The sequence below is a fragment of the Hyla sarda genome, chromosome 5, assembly GCF_029499605.1.
Source record: "Hyla sarda isolate aHylSar1 chromosome 5, aHylSar1.hap1, whole genome shotgun sequence".
NCBI classification, from domain to species: Eukaryota; Metazoa; Chordata; class Amphibia; order Anura; family Hylidae; genus Hyla; species Hyla sarda.
The window spans coordinates 93,076,233-93,088,522 of NC_079193.1; positions in this window are offsets into that span (position 1 = coordinate 93,076,233).

Here is a 12,290-nt window from a genome sequence, read left to right on the forward strand (position 1 = left end):
GGGGGTACTGGATGACAGCACCCCACAATCAAATTTTGATAATATCTTGAGGATAGGCCTTTCATGGTAGTTTGCATGGTGCAGCTGCAAAACACCTGGGAGTTTCCACCCCTGAACACCATACTGTGGATTTGTGTAGTGCAGGGTTGGACAAGGATGTCCTGCAGGAGACGGTAGGTAGGAGGCGCTGCACAGTTGAATTGCTGATACCCTGACAGATGCTGCCTGACTGAAAAAGTGACTACAGACTCATGTCTGGACTATAATATCTACCATGACATTGCTTCTGGAGGGTTGTTGCCACCAAACCTCCCCAAAGCCTTGTCAAAGGTTTACCTCCTACCCTAGTTCAATCACATTGCTAATATAACGAAAAAAGATTATTCAGCTCACCCCTCCAGTATGGGCCAATTAGATCAGCAGTTGCAGCATACATCTCATGTTGGAAGCACGTAGGAAAACTCTAGAGCCGAGTCTCCACTTGTAGCAAATCCAAAGAGAAAACGGATGTCCGGGCTCCCAGTTCAGGATAAAATTCAAACTTTAATGAAAAATCCTTAAAAACATACAGGTAGAAAAATATAAAAAAAACAGCAAAAGGTAAAACCACAAACGAAACTCCAACGTGTTTTGACTTGTCAACAAGTCTTACTCATGGCACATTATTAAGATACAGCATCACATTTATACAGTATATAGTAGTAGCACCAGGCACGTGATCATCTGAAGTACACACCCCTGTAGAAGTGTCATACCTTTGGGTGGAATATATTCCCACATTTTCTACACCATATTCTAGCCAGTTTAATAATTTCCGTAGTATAATTCATAAATATCTATCCCTGTTGAAAAATTATGAATCCATGGCACAGATTTGGCATGGTGGTATTACAATTACCGTATTCCCAGAAGAGCACGTACATTACAAAATCAATTATCACCTAGTGAATTTTACAGTGAATGCAGAAAGGATACTTGGTTGGTTAGCAAAGGGAGCTATAAGTGTGGTCGTCCTAGATGTGGGACATGTAAATATATTAAGAACTCTCCCAAGTTTAGTTTGTGTAAAACGGGACAACAGTGTAATATAAAAACCCTAATTAATTGTCAGTCTTCACATGTGATATACACTATTGTCTGTGAAGACTGTAATTTACAATATGGATGCAATTTAGAATATGGATGTACCACAAGAAAACTGAAGACTAGAATTCAGGAGCACATGTATGTACCTGATATGAATAGAGGTGAGACTAGATCTATGTCAGGTTTCAGAAAACATGGGATAGAATTACATTCTGGCTCTATACTAAGGTGTAGAGTATCCGGCATAGAAAGAGTATGTCTGCCTCTTAGAGGAGGGGACTGGAGTAAGCAAGTATTCAGACGGGAGGTGTTCTGGATACTGAATTTGGAGAGTCGTTTCCTGTCTGGCCTCAATTACAGGAACGACTTGTCTTATATCTACTGATCAATTCTTGTTTTTGTTTTCCCCGTGTATAACATGATGCATTATTATCTTAGGATATATATATATATATATATATATATATATATATATATTTATATATATATATATATAGAAGTAATATTTGATTATTAGTATATATACATGCCTCCTTTTCTTCTCTCCGCCCAAAGGTATGACTTCTACAGGTGCATGTACTTCAGTTGGCGTTTCGTTTGTGGTTTTATCTTTCGTTGTTTTTCTATATTTTTCCACCTGTATGTTTTAAAGCTTTTTCATTAAAGTTTGGATTTTATCCTGAACTGGGAGCCAGACATCTGTTTTCTCAATCACATTGCACCATAGATTGGTGTCATATTACCCTCGTCACCCCTCCCCCTGGCCTTGCAATGATGCATTGCTGAACAGCCTTAAAGACTGTGTATTCAGAGCAACCAGTATAAAGTGAATTGGTACTGTGTTGATAGCTGGAAATAGGCATAGCAACAGGGTGGCAGTCGCATCATGTGAATTCGCACCTCAGTTTGCATGAGATTTTCTCAAATGTTAGAGAATTACTGTCATTTAAATAAACGTCGTACAGACATGGCAAAAATTAGGATCAGTTGGGGTCTCAGTGCTGAGACCACCTCCGATCATTAGATATATTAGACCTGGAGCCTGTCTACTGCAATCAGTGGGAGTGAGCGCCAAGCCAGGGAGTGAAGCACGCTGCCACTTGCTTCAACCAGCTATATCTACTGTAATTATTGGATGGGGGGGCTCAACACTGAGAACCCGACCACTCTAAACTTTTGACATTTGTTTGTAATACTTTCATTTAGATGAAGTAAATCTTTAATAAAGACATTTTATTACAGAGGATTCTATACAGCAGAAAAGGATAAACCTTTATATTAGGAAAATGCATTTAAGAATATTGGAAACTTTACCCTTTTTCTGTCTCTTCTGTCCTTTCCAGTTTTTTTGTAAAAAACAACAAAGGCACAATAAAACATCATACAGATGTTAGCCGGGCCAGAGTCATGTGCATGGAAACTGGACTTTTGATCTCGAGCAAAGTATATACTCCCATAAATTCCCATTTTGTAGCATGCTGGTTATTGTCTATTGTTAACAACATTATCGCCTTTGCTGTAAAGCAACATGTCACAGTGTTCTGTTCTGTATTCAATATGCAGTGACATGGGAATTATCCCGAACAAATCACTTGTAAATCTGATTGGAATTTTAGTACTAAACATACACACAAACACTTGCAATGTTTTTATGTCCATAATTCAATTCAGCTCTGCCACTACATTTCTTTGTATGACACCATAATGTTACACTGCAGATGCTAGGATTCAGCATTTAGATTTCAAACTTGAAATCCCATAGGTAGAAGCAGTAGAGGGATTCAAAGTCATAGCCTTTAGGATTCAATCCTTGCCAATTGAAATGCCAAAATAGTATGAAAAATATTTTAAGAAATAATGTCGTCTTGGAGGCAAAACTGGAATGCATTGAAGGCAATGTCAGTACTTTGCATATAAACCAGACTTTTGATTTGCATAATTGAGCAGAGGGCTTCCTATGCATCTGTTCCCTGAAATAAGGTGGTGCAGAATAAAAAAAAAAAGTCAGAAAATAGTGAAAATTATAATGGACTTTTCATAAACTAAGTCTTAGAGGCCTGTGTCTGTAATGGAGCTATGTTAATAAGTAGCAAATACAGTTGTTCAAGTGTTATAGGGTTTAAATCAGGGGTCTCAAACTCCAGGCCTGCGGAACGAAAATTTGAGGCCCGCAACAGGGATCTGGAATTTGTATCACCCGACGCCCGGGACATGCAGTTCCGGGCACCAGGCAAACTTTGACAAACTGCTACAGTACTTCCATCTCCCTGTTGCAGCCCATTACGAGCCTTCTGGAGTGGTGCGCGTGATTGGTGACATTGTAGCATCCGCAGCGCAAGATGCTGGGACGCTGACGTCCTGTGCGGCACATGTGATGACGCCACCTATCGTGCACATCCCCGCAAAGAAGGCTCGCCATCGGCTGCTGCAGGAAGATGTAAGTACCAGTGGCGGGAGACACCATGGCCGCTCAGCACCCTCCCCCCATAAGCTTTTCCGTCTACTAGCAGCACGCCACCCCACCCCACCTTTGGTCCTCAGCTGCGGGCGGCACCTCAGAGGGTACAGTGTATGGCAGAATTATATTCAGAAGGCGCAGTGTGTGATAGTATAGTATTCAGAGGGCTCAGTATGTGGTAGTATTATATTCAGAGGATACAGTGACTGGCAGTGTTATATTAATTATTGTTTTCATATGGAATAGAATCTTCTGATGAAGTAAAGAGCCATCTGGAGTTCTGCAGAGAGAAAAGTAAATTAGGTAAGGAAAGATTATAGAGAAAACGTCAAGACCTGTGAGTTACTTATATCAGTGCCTGATAAAGGGCTGCCATCAAAAATGTTTGTGCCCCCTTACACAGTTTGTAGTCTGCCCCCCCCCCCCCCCCCACACACACACCTTACTTCACTGTTGCACACACTAGATTGTATCTTGGTATCAGGCTTAGAAACATAAAATAATATCACCACTCCTAATTATTTCTGCAGTGACAAAATAATACCACCATACTGTAAGGAAATAAAAGCCGCTATACACAGACTAGTATCACTAATAACACCACCATACAAGGGACATATAATTCCACCACACCATGACCACTACATTACCACTGACTAACACTGCTATATTGTTATTGAATAAAAACCACTATACAAAAGATCAATAACCCTTATATAGGAGTAGATTTGAGCTGTACACAGGGGCTGTAGACCATATAAGTCATTAAAGTTACATACTCACAGGGGCATCTTCTCTGATCGGAGTCGCTCCCTTTTTTCTTTCTTCTCCATCTGTCCTGGGTCATCATGAAGATTTCTCCTGATCACAACTCATCTTCACAGAATCTGCCAGAAAAACATTTTAGGATTCTTGCTACTGCAAAGTCCTCACCTCTATACAAACCCCCTATATGTATTACACTGCCCCATATAGTAGTCCCTTCTGTGCCCCTGTATAGTATAAGACCCAACATTGTACTCATACATTATAATACCCCCGTACATTATAATGCCCCCTCACATTGCCCCATATAATATAATGCCCCGTACATTACCCCATACAATATAATGCCCACATACATTTCCCTCATATATAGTAATCACCCCTCACATTGCCCCCATATATAATAATGTCCCCGTACACATCCCCGATACATAATAATGCCCCCTCACATTGACCCCATATATAATAATGTCTCCTTACATTACCACCATAGATTATAATGTTCCCTCACATGGCCCCACACATAATAATTCCCCCTCACATGGCCCCCATATATAATCATGCCCTCTCACATTGTCCCCATATAAGTAATGCCCCCTAACATGATCCCCATATATAGTAATGCCCCCTCACATTGCCCCATATATAGTAATGCCCCCTCACATGGCCCTCATTCATAATAATGCCCCCTCACACGGCCATATATGGTGGCTGTGTGAGGGGGCATTACTTATATGGGGACATTACTATATATGGGGGCCATGTGAGGGGGCATTATTATGTATGGGGGCCATGTGAGGGGGCATTATTACATATGGGGGCCATATGAGGGGGGCAATACTAATAAGTAATGCCCCCTCACTTTGACCCCATATAAGTAATGCCCCCCTCACTTTGCCCCCATATATAGTAATGCCCCCTCACATTGCCCCCATATATAGTAATGCTCCCTCACATTGCCCCCATATATAGTAATGCCCCTCACATTGCCCCATATAATTAATGCCCCCTCACATTGTCCCTATATAAGTAATGCCCCCTCACATTGCCCCATATAAGCAATGCCCCCCTCACTTTGCCCCATACAAGTAATGCACCCCTCACATTGCCCCATATAAGTAATGTCCCCCTCACTTTGCCCCCATGTAAGTAATGCCCCCTCACTTTGCCCCATATAAGTAATGCCCCTCACATAATAATGCCCCCTCACATGGCCCCTATATATAGTAATGCCTCTAGCAAAAAAAAAACACTCACCTCTGCCTCGTTCCCCAACAGCTCCTGTTCTCTCCTCTTCTCTCTGCTTCCTGTGCTGACAGCCTCCGCAGAGCCGCTGCTGCACAGGAAGTCTGGGCTGGAGTGACACCTTCCTGTTATGTCAGCTGCTGCAGCCGAGCGCACAATCAACGCTGTGTGCGTCTTAAAGTGGCACTCAGTGTTAAAAGCTGCAGTCATTCGGGGATTCGGGACAGGTGTCCCGGATCCGCGGGCGCAGCCCCCCCCCCCCTTCACCTGCTGGCCCAGTCACAGGGGGCACGATGGGGCCACAGGTGAAGGGTCCGGTTATGCACATGCAGGGACCGGTCCCAGCATGTTGCAGCCCTAGGGCCCCGGGCCACTCTGACTGGGGTACTGGCTGTACCACCTTGATAGAGGCCCTGCGAGCACTTGGACATGTTATTTGCTTGACAAAGACCGTGTGAGACGGTGGAAACGTCGTGGCATCTGATGAATAAAGCCTGGCACGCTTTCATCTGATTCTGTGTGCTGCTGTTTTGTTGAATTGGCTAATGGGTGTGATATCTATCTGGGGGCCTGTCTACCTACTGGGGAGCCCTGCCTGATGATCAGGTAGGGGTTCTCAATAGGTGTACAGGCCCCAAGATAGATATTACACGTAGGGCTCCTATTTAAACAACTATACCCCCTAAGAAGATAGGTTACCATTAGCCCCTGGTGATTAGCAGGCCTCCCTATTGAGTCATTAGGCAAGCACTGCTACAATACTTACCAGTGGCGTTCCTAGGGTTGGTGTCCCCGGTGGGGTAAAAAATGGTGTCACTCCCACCAAATGTAAAATGTTGACATTGAAAGTAATCGCTACAGCCCTGATAGGACATATCAGACAATGTTATAAGTAACTCACAGGTCTTGACGTCTTCTCTATAATCTTTTCTTATCTGATTTAGTTACATACCGCTGTGACTTCTTCAAGCTAACTTTTCTCTCTGCAGAACTTGACATCTAGATGGCTCCTTACTTCATCAGAAGATTCTGATCCATATGAAAACAATAGTTAATAAAACATTGCCAGTCACTGTATCCTCTGAATATAACACTACCACACACTGCGCCCTCTCAATATAATACTGCTCCTTCTGAATATAATTCTACCACACACTGCGTCCTCTGAATATAATATTATTACACACTGCTCCTTTGAATATTATATTATTACACACTGCCCCCCCAACCCTGATTACTGTGCCTTATTTCTGCATCATCATCCCCCTCATTACTGTGCCTCTTAGGTGTGATAATGCAGTTATGCAGAAAATAGGAGGCACAGTAATGTGTGGGGGTGTGGAGCACACATCTAGAGACACAGTAATGTGTGGGGGGGGTGATGCTGCAGACATGAAGATGGACAGTAATGTGTGGGGGGGGGTGATGCAGACATGAAAAGGGACAGTAATGTGGAGGGGGGGAGGTGATGCAGACATGATGGGGCACAGTAATGAGGGGGGTGATGAGGATGATATGATTATCACTTAGCCCTCCCATCACTGTGCCCTTATCATGTCTGCATCAACCCACCCCACCCCCTCACACACATTACTGTGCCTCATCATGTCTGTATCACTACCCCCCCCACACACATTGCTGTGCCAAGCATCCCTCATTAGCATCCCTGTTGTTCCTGGTTGGGGGGGGGGGGGGTCAGGCGGGTTGTTGGGGTGCTAACCGCAGACGTGCCGTCCCCAGCTGAGGACCAGGGGTGTGGGGGGGGGGGGTGCTGCTAGTGGACGGCACAGCTGACAGAGGGGGAGGGTGCTGAGCGGCCATGGTGTCTCCCGCCACTGGTACTTACATCTTCCTGCAGCAGCCGATGGCGAGCCTTCTGTGGTGTCCCGGTACCGTATTGCATACCGTACCTAGTGTAGAGGTCCCCAAAGTCAGAGTAACTGCGTTCAGGTAGGGTTCCTCAGGTGGGACAGCCCCTAGGCGCCTCTCTTCAAGTGTAATTCTCTAATGATAATACATGTATATATTTAATAATTATATATATTTTATGATAATGTATAGTGCTTACCTTGTTTAGCGTTGCAGGACCTTCGGTCATGTGACCATGCTAATAACCTCTATGGTATGTTGAAGGACCTTGGAAGGTCCTTGGGTCACGTGTTACCCACAAGTCTTTGTAATGGTGATTGACATCAGTGTGGACCAATTGGCACTAGTCCAGCCCCTGCCCATATAAGGGAGCTGCGTCCAATTATCGCTCTCTTGGGTTGCTGCTCTCGTGGATGCCGGACTAACAGGACAGTTCTGTGCAACTTTCAAAGACATGCTAGGCCTGAAAAACCTGCCGGCCTCAGCTGAACCAAAACCCTGAGTTCAAATCTAAATCCCCGCTACTGACTACTGGACTGCAACTAAATCCCCTAAATTCCGTGGAACAGCGCACAATACTAAAAGAATCTAAATGCTAAAGTCCCAACCTTTGTCCATCTCCAAGGAAAGCAGTTGTTATGCTTAGAGACTGTTCTGTTATTGAAGCTTGCAGAAATTCTTCAGTAAAAGTTAATCCTGTTTCAGAAAACTCTCCGGTTGTGGACAATCTATTATTATATACCTCCCTATCGCTCTTGGGAAGGGTGGCGGTAGAACAAGTGTTACTGAGGAGCCCTCAACCTGGCGTCACGAATAGCAAGGGTTAACAAGCACCCTTTAATTACACTCCCCAAACCCTACATCCCCCAGGCTATCACACTTCTGTGCAGGGATGCGCGCGATAGGTGACGTCATTACATGCGCCGCGCAGGATGTCAGTGTCCTGGTGTCTTGCGCTGCACATGCGATGATGTCACCAATCACGCGCACCCCTCCAGGAAGGCTCGTAATGGGCTGCAACAGGAAGATGTAAGTACTGTAGCAGTTTGCCAAAGTGTGTGAATTTCTTCTGGCATTTAGCGCTGCTTGCCCAGCACCCGGAACTGCATGTCCTGGGCGTCGGGTGATACTAATTCCAGATCCCTGTTGTGGGCCTCAAATTTTAATTCTCCATGCTCCACCTACCGTTCATTTAGAGCAGGGGTTTAGAGCAGGGGCCAGGAGTTTGAGACCCCTGCTCTAAAAGAACGCTAGGTGCAGCATGGAGATCACGGAGGTCCCTAGCGGTGGGACCCCCACGATCAGATGTCTTATGCCCTATCCTTTGGATAGGGGATAAGATGTCTAGGGGCTGAGTACCCTTTAAAGTATACAATTTCTCTGCAGCGCCATCGCTGGGGAAATTAAGTTTTACAGAGTGCTTATTCACATCAATGAGTTGTTGGTGTAATACAGGACAGGTCCTCCAAAGTAAGAGAGAATCTGTGTAACTGTTCTCTATCCTGGCCACGAAGTCAGGATCCTAAACAGGTCTACTTCTCTATTAACTCAGATTTCCCTCTATGAATATATGGAAACAGGTTTTCTATACTGTACAATCACATTATTGCTACTGCACAATAGAATTCTGATTCAGTCTTTTCAAATATCCTGCGCTAGTCGGGGGAGAGAGAGGAAAAAAAGTGTTGAAATGCTATTATACGATGCAGAAGCTAAAAACAAGTTATACTATATCTGGTATGCAAAACTGTGTTGTAAAAAGCTGATGGCAAGGTTATAAGAGTGCAAGCTTGAGGTGGTAGAGATATTGGCTTACGGAAAAACTCCATCTGCTTCTCCCTTGTGATAGTTTACATTGAATATTGTTGATCTTCAGGGCATGAATTTATTATCTGTTTATTATTCTATCTTGCTAGAGCAGTTATTATTGTGGCTGCTGAAATGAAATGAGCCCATGAACCATCCATTTCAGTACATTGTGTATATTATTATGCTAGCCTGCTGCTGCTATTTTTTTATTTATGTTTTCAAGATATTAAACCTTTTGAACTATAAGAAGGCAGGGAGTTCAATACTGTTGTTAGGATTCGGCTGGCTGGATGTGGATCCTCTGTGTCAGCAAGGGATTGGCGTGGACCGTGTCGGTGGACCGGTTCTAGGCTGCTACTGGTTTTCACCAGAGTCCGCCGCAAAGCGGGATGGTCTTGCTGCGGCGGTAGCAACCAGGTCGTATCCACCGGCAACGGCTAGACCTCGCTGACTGCTGAGAAGGCGTGGGACAGAAGGACTAGGCAGAGGCAAGGTCAGACGTAGCAGAAGGTCGGGGCAGGCGGCAAGGTTCGTAGTCAATGGATATAGCAAGAGGTCAGGAACACAGTAATGGCAAACACAATAAACACTTTCTCCAGGCACAAAGGCAACAAGATCCGGCAGGGAAGTGAAGGGGAAGTGAGGTTAAATAGACAGGGAGCAGGTGGAGGCTAATTAGACTGATTGGGCCAGGCACCAATCATTGGTGCACTGGCCCTTTAAATCTTAGAGAGCTGGTGCACGCGCGCCCTAAGGAGCGGAGCCAGGACGAGACAGCCGGGGACGGGGACAAGTGAGTGACTTGGGATGCGATTCGAGAGCGGGCACGTCCCGCTATGCGAATCGCATCCCCACCGGCAATGTCAGTGCAGCGCTCCCGGTCGGCGGGTCTGACCGGGGCGCAGCAGAGAGAGAAACGCCGCGAGCGCTCCGGGGAGGAGCAGGGACTCGGCGTAACAACTGTAGTCGTTACTACAGCCTGGCATTGCCCATTACATGTCACATGGCGTGGTTTTTAATCTTAAAAAGGTTATTCCATTTTAACAAGTCATGGAGCAACTCGCAGCCTCATAGGGTTTTTATTTTTTTTTTTTGCCTTCCTCTGAATCAACTCAGTAGAGTTTTAGGTTGAATTTGATGGACTCTTGTTTTTTTTTTTTTTTCCAACCTTGTAAACTATGTTACTATGAACTATCTACAGGATATGCCATCATCTTGTGATGTGTTTTTCCTCTGGTACCCCCACTGATCCTGAAGGGCTACTTAACCTCTTCAGGATGCCGGGCGTATGCATACGCCCTGCATCTCAAGTCCTTAAGGACGTGGGGCGTATGCATACCCCTGTGGGAATTCTGGTCCCCGCCGCTAGCCGGTTGGGGACTGGACCGGGATGCCTGCTGAAATCATTCAGCAGGCATCCCGTCACATTGCCCAGGGGGTTCCCCATGTCGGCGATCGCAGAAAATCGCATGTCTGAATTGACTGGGCTGATTGGGCTGATTGGGTCTCTGGTGACCAGATCAACCAGAAAATAGGGATGATCGGAGCTGTCAGTGACAGCCCCGATCATCCTGAGGGCTAGGAGTGAGGTCGCAGTGCTGTGATCTCCTCCTATCCCCTGCCATTGGTCAGAACTGATTCTGACCAATGGTAGAGCAGGACAGTGGGTTGCCATGGCAACCCCCCGTTCTGTCCACCCCTGGATGTCGATGGGAGCATGGGGAGAAGATGAAGACCGGTACCTGGAGGAGAAGATGCCTGGGAACCGCTGATCGTCGCTGGAAGGCTGTCTGGGCATTCTGGGAGTTGTAGTTTTGCAACATCTGGAGGGTCACAGTTTGGAGACCACTGTTACAGTGGTGCCCAAATGGTAGCCCTCCAGATATTGCCAAACTAAAACTCTCAGCATGCCTAGATTGCCCAGGCATGCTGGGAGTTGTAGTTCTATAACATCTGTCCCTTCATATTTAGCAATTTTCATTATATTTTTGAAAATTGCTGCTCTATTTTGAAGCCCTCTAATTTTTTCGAAAAGCAAAATAATGTCCATTTTATGATGCCAACATAAAGTGGACATATTGTATTTGTGAAAAAAAATAAAATTTATTGGGAATATCCATTTTCCTTACAAGTAGAGAACTTCAAAGTTAGAAAAATGCAAAATTTTAAAAATTCTCATGAAATTTGGGGATTTTTCCCCAAAAAAGGATGCAAGTAAAGCCGAAAATTTACCACCAAAATAAAGTAGAATATGTCACGAAAAGACAATCTCAGAATCAGAATATTCGGTAAAAGCGTTTTCGAGTTATTAATTCGTAAAGCGACGGTTGTCAGAATTGTGAAAAAGGGCTCAGTCTTTAAGGTGAAAAAGGCCTGCGTCCTTAAAGGGCTACTGCGGTGTTTACACATCTTATCCCCTATCCAAAGGAAAGGGGATAAGATGCCTGATCGCGGGAGTCCCGCAGCTGGGGACGCCTGCGATCATGCACGTGGCACCCCGTTAGTAATTAGTCCCCGGAGCGTGTTCGCTCCGGGTCTGATTACGGTCGACCGCAGAGCCGGCGGCGTGTGACATCACACCCCCGCCCCCATGTGATGTCATGCTCCGCCCCTCAATGCAAGCCTACAGGAGGGGGCGTGATAGCTATCACGCCCCCTCCCGTAGGCTTGCATTGAGGGGCGGAGCGTGATGTCACACAGGGGCATGACATCACATGCCGCCGCCTCTGCGGTCGACCTTAATCAGACCCAGAGCGAACACGCTCCGGGGACTGATTACTAATCTTTGGATAGGGGATAAGATGTGTAAGCACCGGAGTACCCCTTTAAGGGATTAAAGGGGTACTCCCGTGAAAAACTTTTATTTTTTTTTTTTTTAAATCAACTGGTGCCAGAAAGTTAAACAGATTTGTAAATCACTTCTATTAAAAATCTTAGAGATAAATATGGAGACACTTCAAAGATACAGGAGTGCAGGCGCTGACCAAGAAGGGAACAAGTGGAGCCAGGTAAGAAACCGCGCAAGCGCGGTGAAATGCGGCGCATTTGTATTGAATCT